Source organism: Bufo bufo, chromosome 1, assembly GCF_905171765.1.
Source record: "Bufo bufo chromosome 1, aBufBuf1.1, whole genome shotgun sequence".
NCBI lineage: Eukaryota > Metazoa > Chordata > Amphibia > Anura > Bufonidae > Bufo > Bufo bufo.
In genome coordinates this window covers 489,260,459-489,273,683 of record NC_053389.1, presented here as the reverse complement: position 1 = coordinate 489,273,683, position 13,225 = coordinate 489,260,459, and the positions used below count along the sequence as shown (strand labels likewise).

At 45.9% G+C, this 13,225-nt stretch overlaps 1 long non-coding RNA gene across 1 annotated transcript; it reads right to left on the bottom strand.

Annotated features, from left to right (window-relative positions):
- Window positions 1-2,330: 2,330 nt before the first annotated feature.
- LOC120987307 lies at window positions 2,331-7,781 on the bottom strand. Its single transcript, XR_005775982.1, has 3 exons — window positions 7,755-7,781; window positions 7,130-7,135; window positions 2,331-2,429 (listed from the first exon to the last, which is right to left on the bottom strand). It is a non-coding gene; the product is annotated as an uncharacterized LOC120987307 (long non-coding RNA).
- Between the last annotated feature and the right edge of the window lie 5,444 nt (window positions 7,782-13,225).

Here is a 13,225-nt window from a genome sequence, read left to right as displayed (position 1 = left end):
CTCAGGCTCCTTTTTGGGCCGAACCGCCAGCCCACCATGGATGGACCTAGCAGGGAATTATACTTACCTGATCCCTGCCACTTAGTTCCAGCTCCTTTCCTCCCCTGCAGCTGTTGCAGATCTCCGGTCACCCCATTATAAATATCTGGTTTGCTGTGGGTCAGGTTGGTGTTGCAGCCAATGACTGGACATAGCTGTGATGTGTCCCCCATGTGTTATGTTACTGGGCCATGTGAACAGTATCAAACTAGATGTTGACACAGGAAGACTGGAGACTTGCAGTGGTGAGGATATGATTCCCTGTGCAGGACTGGCCACTCCAAAACGCACCCTAGCGTGAAGAACCCCTTTAAGGACTCCATACATATTAAAGGGGTTCTCCAAGATTTAGATATTGATGACCTAACCTCAGGATAGGTCATCAATATGATATCAGTGGGATCTTGACTCTTGGCACTCCAGCTGATCAGCTGTTTGAGGAAGTCATGGCACCCACAAGAGCTCTGGTGAGCGCCACAGCCTCCTTGCAGCTCAACAAGGACAGCGCTGTCCATTTGACGGCTGTGCTTGGTATCGCATCTTAGCTGCATTCCCTTAAAACAACTGCATACAGAAGGAAAGCTGATGAGTTCCAAGGCTCTTTTTGAATCTGTGTAGCCACACCAGCATACCAGAGGGGGGAGTAACATATTTTAGGAACATTCAGTCTACAAATGGGCTAACTGGCAAAGATACAATTACAATTATTTATAAGAAATTTGTATATAGTTTGTGGTGTTCTGTATATTTAACCTAAATATTACACAGGACATATATTTTGGGAAAGAGTTCACCAGTCTGTGCCCATTAACGACAAGTACATTTGACAGCTGAGAGATCTCATATCCTGTTTGGCATTCACTCTCCTCTTCTAGGAAAACAATTGAATTGCATTGTCAAAGTTAATGACCTCTTATGCGTTTAGCCAAGAGAATAAGTTCAGAGCGTTTTCCGAGCCGAGGGCTGGTAACGGGCTGAGCTAGTGTCACATATTTAAGATAGAGGGAGTGGTTAAATTATGCTTGGAATGCTAGATCCACACTGTCTGCAAGTGGTACAAATCACGCTACACCTATAGGCAGCTGTCAGAGATACAGGTAATAGTTATTTCACGCCTATGGTGAATGTGAGGAGAAAAGCAACTAAGACAGAACAGATCCACAGGGTTCTGATGCCATGAAGGACTCATTTGTGGATGGCATGGAGTGTAGTAGGGTGCTAGGCTAGCGTGCACATCTTTCTGCTATCAACGTGTATGGGCATCTTGAACGTCATTAATTCAATATAAAATATTTCAAGCACAGGACAGAGTTTTAGTATAGATCATGCTCACAAGACTACATTCATTCTTCTGAACGTGTGCACCATTTGATAGTAAAGCATTGTTCACTTGTCATCTTAATGGATTGTATTTATGATAAGAACATGAGGAAAGGACAAGAGATACCATTCCCTTTGACGGCTAGTGGTCTTGTAATACATCTTTTTTTTCAAGACCCCTTTTACACTCGTGTATTCAATAGTCGTATGAATTCTGTATTTGCAAAGTCCTTAAAGAAGCACTCTGATTTTTTCTTTTACTGCTGCCTCTGTTTGAATGCTACATAGGACATAGAGAAGAATTGATCTTTCCTGTCGCTATATTATAGAATTATAAGCTCTGTTTCCAGTTGTCATCGCCCCATGTAACCCCTATTCTAACTACCCAATTTACACAGTGTATTAGGCTAGTTTCACACTAGCAGTAAATTCTTCCGGCAGGCTGTCTCAACAGATGAAGACATCCTATCCGGAATAGCTGGAAAAGACCAGACCACTGTCAGGCCACATTTACTATAACGGGACTCTCCGTGGATCTGGCCTGTTTCCAGCATTAGTGCTGGGATTCGGATGTAACAGCCTACTGGAAGAATTTACTGCTGGTGTGAAACTATCCTTAGTATGGACCTGACATCGAGATTGTCATAGGAATGCATAGAGAACCTAACTTCTTGTCCACTCTAAAGATGCTGTGGGACTTGGCTAATCAGAGCAGGCATGTGGAAATGGCCGCTGGTAACTGAGCATATAATCCCACGATATAGTGGCCGGTAGGCTCGATTATTGCACTACCCTATGTCTTGAAGTATTTAAATGAGGGCAACAATAAAAAAAAAATTGTGGTTCTTTAACCCCTTCTGGACGCAGTGATTTTCCATTTTTGCATTTTCATTGTTCGCTACCTGCCTTCCTGGAGCTATAACTTTTTGAATTTTCCTGTTCACATTGCCGTATGGTTGCTTGTTTTTTGTGGGACAAGTTGTACTTTCAAATGCCACCATTTAATATGGCACACGATGTAGAAGGAAGCGGGGGAATAAATTCCAAATGGGGTGATATTTGAAAAAAAACTTTCCACCACAGTTTTACAAGTTATGTTTTTATGGTGTTTAGTATGCAGTAAAACTAAATAGTGATTTTCAATCTCCAGGTCAATACAATTACGGCGATACTACATATGTGTAGTTTTTCTTGTATTTTAATACTGAAAAAAAGAAACCTTTTTATAGTTATCTCTACAGGGATGTGTGAGGGCTCGATCTCTGCCGGGGGAAAGTGTTGCTGCCCGTGAAGTGCAGATGCCATGGTCATATTTGATCATGGCATCTGAGAGGTTAAATGTCCGCGATTGGCATTACCACCAATCACAGACATTAGCCGCCAGTGTCTGCTGTATAAATCAACCGGCACCTGCTAGCTACGGGGCTTGCTCCGCTCTGGAGCGCGCGCCATCTTTAAAGACCCAACATCCACCCGATTCAAAAGGGTTAAAGTGTACCTATCATTAAAACTATTTTGCATACATTATTAGTATGTCATTAGTACTATTTTGCATACACTAGTAGTACATGTGAATATATGACAAGGTTCAGAACCATTTACATTCACCACAAAATCTCTGTAGTATGAAACCATAAATACTAAAAAGATGCTACCGTCAGCAGTTTCTCTCTATCTCAGTGTTTGCATGAGACTCATGCTGTGAGAGGGGAGAGGGAGCAGTGCTACTCTTACATCACTCTAGAAAGAGGATGACTGAAGACCACTACTTTAAAACATAACCTTTAATATATAGTTCAAAACCAATGACCCAAATATATATGAGGTAGGGAAAGGAGAAGAAAATATAGAAATAATATTCAAAAATGAAACAAAAATTATCAACCTATTCCGTTTTCATATGGTTGTAGGTGGGTCTAATAGACCAACAGTTTGTATAGGGTGTGGGGCAATGTCCCTATTTATGTCCCTATACTTAAGACCCTACCTACAAACGGAATAGCCGCCCCTATCGGGGCGATCCCGTGTCTCGTGCCTCCTAGTGACCCTAGGATGGCCCTGACATTGGGATGAATTCCAACATAATAAGTTGGTGGCCTGAATATCAGTGTTCCTACGCTAATATAAGAAACCGAAAAAAATAAACAATATTATAGCCCAAATGAGACAGAAAACAAGAGTATAGAGAAGTATATAGCAATAAAAAATTACAAAGTGTCCTTAACCCGCCCAACGCGTTTTGCCCAATTGATTTGGGGCTCATCAGGGGACAAAAATCCATATACCAGAAATTAAAAGCCTCTTGCCTCAGGATACAACAAAACATGAAAAAAGTCAATAGTTGCAGATACTGGGAGCACAGTTATAATTATCAAAGTGATAGCAATTGCAGACAGGTATGTGTCTGAAATATTTACACAAATCCCGTTTGTAACCTGAACTAGGGTAACAGTGACTTCCATCATAGAGAAATGTATAGCTTTAGGGTTTGACCAGATAGGTCTAGCTACAGATTTGTCCCGTCTGTTGCGGATATCGCCAATGTGTTCCAAAATTCTTTTCTTAAGCGCTCTACACGTTTTGCCCACGTATTATAAGCCAGAAAGAGCCAGACCACTTATTACAGCTATATACAAGAAAATGAACATTTACAGAAATGATGCAGAAGCTACTCAGGTCTGGCTGCACTCCATCTAAGACATGTCTATGGCTGCTTAAGGATTGTGATTTTCATTATATTTTTTGTAACAATAAGTGTTTGAACCTGAAAAAAAAACCTGGCAGAACTTTATGTTCAAAACCAGGGCAGAGAACAATACAATCATAAATACAGATCTAATTATGGACAGAACAATCAAGGTACAAGGTACAAATCATCCATTTTTTATTAGTTTTATGCTTTGCCATATCACATGCCTAGTCACTATTGTTGGATAAATTAAGAGGTTTTTCCAGAATCTACTTTTTTATGACCTATCTTTAGAATGGGTCATTAGTATCAGATCAGCCGGGGTCCCACATTTCAGAAAATCCGGCACTTGAACCAAGCACCAGAATTACAAAGCTTCATCTATTCAAATGGTGCCTGGTTCTGGTGTCATAGCTTTTGAAAACAGTTGATCAGTGGGGGTGCCATTAGACAGACCCCCGCTAATCTGTTATTGATGACCTATCCTAAGGATAGGTCAACAATCATGGGCGGACTGTGAACTTAAAGTGGCCCTGAAAAAAAGTGTCCCCATTTTGTAGGCAGTTCCAAATTAACAGAAGGCGGGGCAACACAAGTAGGGGGGTTCAACAATATCATAGTGCAAAACAGCATCCCAGCAGAACCAAATAGCACAGTGTAGCATGATATACTGCCCCAAAAGCTGGCCCTCTGTCATGACCATTAATAATAGCTACCATCTTCTGTCATCTTCCTCCAGTTGTCTATGAAGCAGGGGGCTTAGGAGGTGAGGTGCGGGCCACAGCAGTTGAATTCAGGAAGGCATGTGTGGTCACTGGCCGGGTACATGGGTACCTGATTCTCACAGCGTTAATTACCTCTGAGAGCTCATTATGTACCCGGTCAGTGGCAGAGAGGAGGACTTGGGTTGCCCCCTGGGGCATCGGCCCACTGGGAAATTTCTCTGTAGGGTCTATGGCCTATCTGCCCCTGTCAACAATAAGTAAATCCCAAAAACCCCTTTAATGGAAGCCTGATACATAACAGTACACTAAGACTACCTGTACACAAAGCTGATTTGAATGCAGAAAATCAACATAAAATCCGCACAAAAACTGCACATAATTCCGCACTATGATTTGAGGGCATTTTTTTATTTTTATGCAGTTTTTGCTGCAGATTTTGGGGCAAATTTTCTGTTTATGTTAAAAGAGTATTCTGAGAGTCTACTTTTATATCCCCTTTTACCCCTCTTGCTGAGTGGAACTACTTTGTCAATCATAGTAATTAAAATGTTCTTACAGGGCCAGTGCTGTGCTTCTCATTAACGTGGTATACTACAATGCACTCAAAGTCTTCAGACTCTTTTAGCTTTGAGCTAAAATAAAAAAGTAAAAATTTTTCCCCATCATTCTGCACTCAATACCCCATGATGACAAAGAAGAAAACATGCAAATTTATTGAAAAGGGAAAAATTTTAATCTTGCATTGACATATGCAAGACCCTTAGTATTTAGTTGAAGCACCTTTGGCAGTGATTAAACCCTTAAGTCTTCTTGGATATGTTGCCACAACGTTTGCACACCAGGATTTGGGCATTTTCTGCCATTGTTCTCTTCAGATTTTCTCAAGCTCTGTGAGGTGGGATGGGGACATTTGTGGACAGCCATATCCAGGTCTTTCCAGAGATGTTCAATTGGGTTCAAGTCAGGGCTCTGGCTGAGCCACTCAACGAAATTCACAGAGTTGTCCCTAAGCCGCTCCCGTGTTGTCTTGGTTGTGTGCTTAGGGTCATTGTCTTTTTGAAGGTAAACTTTTGGTCCAGTCTGAGGTCTGGATCAGGTTTTCATCAAGAATATTTCTGTACTTTGTTCCATTCAACTTTTCCTCAATTCTCACCAGTCTCATTGTCCCAGCCACTGAAAAACACCACACAGCATGATACTGCCACCACCATGCTCCAAAGGAGGGATGGTATTGGCAGGTGATGAGAAGTGCCTGGTTACCTCTAAATGCTTCCCTGGTATGGCTGCATTGCATTTGGACAAAACTGCTCCACCCAACTTTCCCCAACTATAATTGTGCAGCTTCCATATTCCTTGGTATATACCCCTGCATGTTCATCCATGTATAGTGTTTTCTGCAAGATTGATATAATTGTGCTTAGTTCTATAGATGTTCTTCCAATTGATCTGTTATTATGTGTTTTGCTTAAGTGATTAATTGAATAATGAGCTAAATTACCCCTAGTTCTATAATCACACACCCTATAAATGTAGACACAGTCTAAGGGGAAGCACTCACAGGGGTCAAGCACTAGCCGAAAGCACCATATTAACCAAAACGCCATATTGCCTAAGCACCTGGCAGTTAATCATGACAGTTAGACAGGGATGCTATATGAACTATTGAAATTCACAGTATTGTTTCACTGTTTGCTTCTGTTCTCATTGTTGCTGCTGTCTACCTTCAAATTGACCCACAACTTCCACCCTCTGTCCCTTCTCTCCACATCAGTCCCTCCCTCCTTCCCTCACCCATGTTCCGTTCACACACACTTTTTACCCTCATACATCACCCTGACCCATCTTCCTCCATGGTGCAGCATAAAAACAACCACTTGATGTCTCTTTCTGTTCTCTATTAGCTGCAGGGGATATTTCACCAAACCCTGGCCCTCCTTCTATTGGTAACTTCAGCCTCTTATCTGCCACACATAGAAACCCCAAAAATCTTATTAAAGGGGTTGTCCAGGCTTTTACTATTGATGACCTATTGTCAGGATATGGCAAAGACAATAGACAACAGCAGCGGACAAGAAGAGAGAAGGCAGATGGCATGTGCGCACTGCATGCGCCGTCTCTTCATACAGCTGCACGGCGGGGTGTCAAGTGTTGGACCCCAGCCGATATGATATTGATGACCTATCCAGAGGATAGGTCACTAATAGTAAAAGCCCAGACAACCCCTTAAATATATTCACTGTACATCTTCATCCATCTCTTTTAACTGTGCTCTCTGGAACGCACGGTCTGTTTGTAACAAACTCCCCACAATCCATGACTTCTTCCTTTCAAACTCTCTGAACTTACTAGCACTTACACAAACCTGGCTTCAACTTTCTGACACTGCTTCCCCTGCCACCTTATCCTTTAGTGGACTTAATTTCTCCCATACCCCCAGACCTGATAACAGACATGGTGGAGGAGTAGGCATACCTCTTTCTCCACAGTGAACGTTTCAGGTCATTCCCCTGTACTCTCTCTCACATTCTCCTCTTTTGAGATCCATACCATCAGACTCTTCTGCCAATACCCCCTGCGAGTTGCTGCTGTCTATCATCCCCCATGCTCCCCTCACCAATTCCTGGATCACTTTGCTGTCTGGCTTCCTCCCTTCCTATGTGCTAAATGACCAATTCTTATTATAGGTGATTTTAATATCCCCATTGTTGATACTATCTCCCCATTAGTCTCTCACTTTCTTTCTATAACCTCCTCTCTTGGGATCTCAAAACTTACTTCCTCTGCCACGCATGAAGTGCGCAATATACTTGATCTAGTCTTCTTCCTTCACTGCTCAGTCTTTTCCTGCTTTTTTACCACAATCTTTTTCCTTTAGTATAAATACCTCTCACGATATGCCTACTTTTTACACTTATAGAAACCTACACACCATTTACTCCCAGCAACTCACCTTAAACACATTTTCTCTAGCAGTGCTCCACACTTCCTCCATTATAAGTTTGTGCTTAAAACCTACAATTCAGTCCTCAACATTGCCAAACTGAACTACTTCACCTCTCTCATCTTCTTACTCTCAAATAATGACACTTTTCATTCCCTTCTAAGCCCTAAAGTTCATGTGCCCATCACTGACCTCTGCACTGATGACCTGGCTACTTACTTCAAAGACAAGATTGGTAACATCCGGCAGGAAATGATCTCCTAGTCCCCAACCAATTTTGATTCTTCTCCAGGCTTCTCTCTTTTTCTCAACCCACCACCTGCAGCAGTGATCCTATTCCCTTCTCCAGTCCCTTTTCCCAGCTGTCCTTAATCACCTTACTACAATATTTACGCTCTCTCTCTCTCTTCTGGTATCTTTCCACCCTCTTTCAAACATTCTGTTATAACCCCACTACTAAAAAGAAAATCTCTTGTGCTGCTAACTAGAGTTGAGCAGACACCTGGATGTTCGGGTTCGGCAGGTTCGGCCGAACTTGAAAAAAAAGTCCGGGTACGGGACCCTAACTTGACCCGAACTTGACCCCGAACCCGAACCCGAACCCCATTGAAGTCCCGAACCCCATTGGGGACCCGAACTTTTGGCCACTAAAATGGCTCTAAAATAGCCCTGGAAAGAGCTAGAGTGCTGCAAAAGGCAGCAAAATGTGCTTAAGAGCATGGCAAATGCTCTGTAAACAAATGTGGATAGGGAAATGAATAAAAAAAAACATAAAAGACTGTAAAAAAATAAAAATTAGGAATGATGTAGGAGGAAGAGGTTGAGGAGGCGGTGAATGGGTGGATGTGGCCGTGTAGGCTCACGTGGCGGTCTAGGTGGAAGCGGCGGCGAAGGAGGAATAGGTTACCAACACAGATGTGTGTTATTTTGCATTTTTACATAGGGGTATCCCCCCAAAATATTGGGACATATATATATATATATATATATATAAAAAAAGAAGAAGGAATAAGTGCACTTGAGTACAAGGATGGATGGTTGAGGCTGTTAGAACTGTCTATTCTGCACAAGGTAAAACAAGTCTTGTGGGATCCAGGCCTGGTTCATTTTAATGAACGTGAGCTTGTCCACGTTGGCTGTGGACAGGCGGCTGCGTCTGTCTTTAATGACGCCTCCTGCCGTGCTAAATACACGTTCAGAGAGTACACTGGCTGCAGGGCAGGCCAGCACCTCCAAGGCATACAGGGCAAGCTCTGGCCATGTGGACAATTTGGAGACCCAGAAGTTGAATGGGGCAGAACCATCAGTCAGTACGTGTAGGGGTGTGCACAGGTACTGTTCCACCATGTTATTCAAATGCTGCCTCCTGCTAACACGCTCCATATCAGCAGTTGGGGCCGGTTGTTGCGGCGAGGTGACAAAGCTTTTCCACATGTCGGCCATGCTAACCCTGCCTTCTGAGGTGCTGGCATTGACACAGCTGCGTTGGCGACCTCTTCCTCCTCCCCTGCCTTCGCCTTGTGCTTCCACTTGTCCCCCAGCGTCAGTCAGGAATGCTCTCAGGAGCGCGTCTACCAGCGTGCGCCTGTAGTCGCGCATCTTCCGATCACATTCCAGTGAGGGAATTAAGGACGGCACATTGTCTTTGTAACGGAGATCCAGCAGGGTGGCCACCCAGTAGTCAGCACACGTTAAAATGTGGGCAACTCTGCTGTCGTTGCGCAGGCACTGCAGCATGTAGTCGCTCATGTGTGCCAGGCTGCCCAGACAGGGCTGTCTTTGCCGCAGGGCAAAAGGGGCAGCTGCCCCAGGCCCAGTTGCTCCTGGAAGCTCCGTTTTCTGACTCCCACGTTCACTTGTTGTCTATGCGAGCGAGCGGCGTGTGGCTCGCTGCTCGCATTAGTGAAGGACTTGTCTGTCAATTACAATTACTTACTGCCGAGTCTGCCGTCCAGTGCCATGCTAGCTCCTCCTCCCGACCTCCAACCCGGGCCTGCCCTTACGTCCTGTATGTTCGCTCAGGCATACTTATTTGTTTTGCCGTCCTCAGGAGAGGGAGAGATGTGTCGGGGATTTAAACCCACAACCTTCTGTATCAGAGGCAAAGCACTTACCCACACAGCCATAAGAGGTGCATTGCCACTGACTGAAAAAATATGAGACTTCTACTGTTATAGCTGGCTAAGTGTACATCTATACACATGACAGCTGCCCTAACACACCAGCACTGCTATATCTCTATATGACAGCTGTCCCAGCAAACCCAGCTCTGCTACATCTATACACATGACAGCTGCCCAAACACACCCAGCGCTGCTACATCTATACACATGACAGCAGCCGAAACACACCCAGCTCTGCTACATCTATACACATGACAGCTGCCCCAGCACACTCAGCTCTGCTATATCTCTATATATGACAGCTGCCCCAGCAAACCCAGCTCTGCTACATCTATACACATGACAGCTGCCCAAACACACCCAGCTCTGCTACATCTATACACATGACAGCTGCCCAAACACACCCAGCTCTGCTACATCTATACACATGACAGCTGCCCAAACACACCCAGCTCTGCTACATCTATACACATGACAGCTGCCCCAGCACACTCAGCTATGCTATATCTCTATATATGACAGCTGCCCCAGCAAACCCAGCTCTGCTACATCTATACACATGACAGCTGCCCAAACACACCCAGCTCTGCTACATCTATACACATGACAGCTGCCCCAGCACACTCAGCTCTGCTATATCTCTATATATCTATCTACTGTATAGCAATACTTAGAGATATATAGATGTAGCAGGGCTGGGTGTGCTAGGGCAGCTGTCATATATAGAGATATAGTAGAGCTGAGTGTGCTGGTGCAGCTGTCATGTGTATTAGATGTAGCAGAGCTGGGTGTGTTTGGGCAGCTGTCATGTGTATAGATGTAGCAGAGCTGGGTGTGTTAGGGCAGCTGTCATGTGTATAGATGTAGCAGAGCTGGGTGTGCTGGGGCAGCTATCATATATAGAGATATAGCAGAGCTGGGTGTGTTAGGGCAGCTGTCATGTGTATAGCTGTACACTTAGCCAGCTATAACAGTAGAAGTCTCATATTTTTTCAGTCAGTGGAAAGGCAGCTCTTATGGCTGTGTGATTAGGTGCTTTGCCTCTGATACAGAAGGTCGTGGGTTTGAATCCCAGCAGAAACTTTTCTGAAATACAGGCTAAATTAGAATACACAAGCACTGACTCCATATATGGACATACAGGGCGGGACACAGGAAGAGGCTGCATTGCATCGCTGACATGGAGGTAAGTATAAGTGTTTTTCTTAAAAATTAATACCTGACTGTTACTGCCATCGGGGGAGCGGGAGGCACTTGATACTGGCACATGGGGGGAGGGGGGTTGGCACCTGATACTGGCACATGGGGGTTGGCACTATGATACTGGCACATGGGGAGGCACCTGATACTGATACTGGGACATGGGGGGGAGGAGAGAGGCACTTGATACTGGCACTTTTGGGGGGGGAGATGGCACTATGATACTGGGATATGGGGTGGAGGAGAGGCACTTGATACTGGCACTTTTGGGGGGGGGAGATGGCACTATAATACTGGGACATGGGGGGGAGGAGAGAGGCACTTGATACTGGCACTTTTGGGGGGGGAGATGGCACTATGATACTGGGACATGGGGGGAGGAGAGGCACTTGATACTGGCACTTATTTTTTGGGGGGGGGGGGGGGGAATGGCACTATGATACTGGGACAGGGGGGGGAGAGAGGCACTTGATACTGGCACTTTTGGGGGGGGGAGATGGCACTATGATACTGGGACATGGGGGGGAGGAGAGGCACTTGATACTGGCACTTTGGGGGGAGTGATGGCACTATGATACTGGGACATGGGGGGGAGGAGAGAGGCTCTTGATGCTGGCACTTTTTTTTGGGGGGGGGGGGGAGATGGCACTATGATACTGGGACTGCCATACATACGTGTAATTTTAGTAGAAAACTGTGGCTTAAATGGCCCTTAGCAGCGCTCTCTGAAATGAGCGTTGCTAAGGGCCACCCATCTTCTATTTGAAAAGGGGAGACGGGCTGTGTGGGCGCTGTGCTTCTGCCTCCTGTGCCCCCGCGGTGGCCACAGGCGTCTTAAAATCTAATGCTCGGGTACACTAACTAACCTGCCTTCCCTGCGATAATCACTCATGAAGACAGATGGACCTTAGCATTTCAGGAAATTTCCAAGGAAATTCTTCCCCAGGGTCCAATCAATATTAAAGACGGCCCTGTGCCCAGAGGTAAGGACAAGCTGTCCTCTGTGGGAGGTGTATCGTCTGCGTCCTCCGTATCCCCCTAGCCACGAGCTGCATTGGGTGCCACCCCGCTGTGAACATGCTTCATCTCCATCCTCCTCCTCATCCTCCTCGTCCTCCAGTAGTGGGCCCTGGCTGGCCAAATTTGTACCTGGCCTCTGCTGTTGCAAAAAACCTCCCTCTGAGCCACTTCTAAAAGACTGGCCTGGAAGTGTTAGAGATGACCCCTCTTCCTCCTCCTCGTCCTGGGCCACATTCTCTTCCATCATCAAGTGTTTTCTCAAGGAGACATAGAAGTGGTATTGTAACGCTGATAACGGCGTCATCGCCACTGGCCATGTTGGTGGAGTACTCGAAACAGCGCAACAGGGCACACAGGTCTCGCATGGAGGCCCAGTCATTGGTGGTGAAATGGTGCTGTTCCGCAGTGCGACTCACCCGTGCGTGCTGCAGCTGAAACTCCACTATGGCCTGCTGCTGCTCGCACAGTCTCTCCAGCATGTGCAAGGTGGAGTTCCACCTGGTGGGCACGTCGCATATGAGGCGGTGAGCGGGAAGGCCGAAGTTACGCTGTAGAGCAGACAGCCGGCAGCAGGATGAGAACGCCGGCGGCAGGGTGAGAACGCCGGAAGCGCGCACAGACGGCCCGCACTTTATGCAGCAGCTCTGACATGTCGGGGTAGTTGTGGATGAATTTCTGCACCACCAAATTGAGCACATGCACCAGGCAAGGGATGTGCGTTAAACCGGCTAGTCCCAGAGCTGCAACGAGATTTCGCCCATTATCGCACACCACCCGGCCGAGCTTGAGGCTCACTGGCAGCAACCACTCGTCGGTCTGTTGTTCTATACCCCGCCACAACACCTGCGCGGTGTGGAGCCTGTCCCCCAAACACATCAGTTTCAGAGCGGCCTGCTGACGTTTACCCCTGGCTGTGCTGAAGTTGGTGGTGAAGGACTGTCGCTGACCGGATGAGGAGGTGGTAGAAGAGGAGGAGGAAGCCGAGTAGGAAGAGGAGGCAACAGGAGGCAACAGGAGGCAAAGAATGATGCCCTGCGATCCTTGGCGGCGGAAGGACGTGCGCCAAACAGCTCTCCGCCTGGGGCCCAGCCGCCACTACATTTACCCAGTGTGCAGTTAGGGAGATATAGCGTCCCTGGCTGTGCTTACTGGTCCACGTATCTGTGGT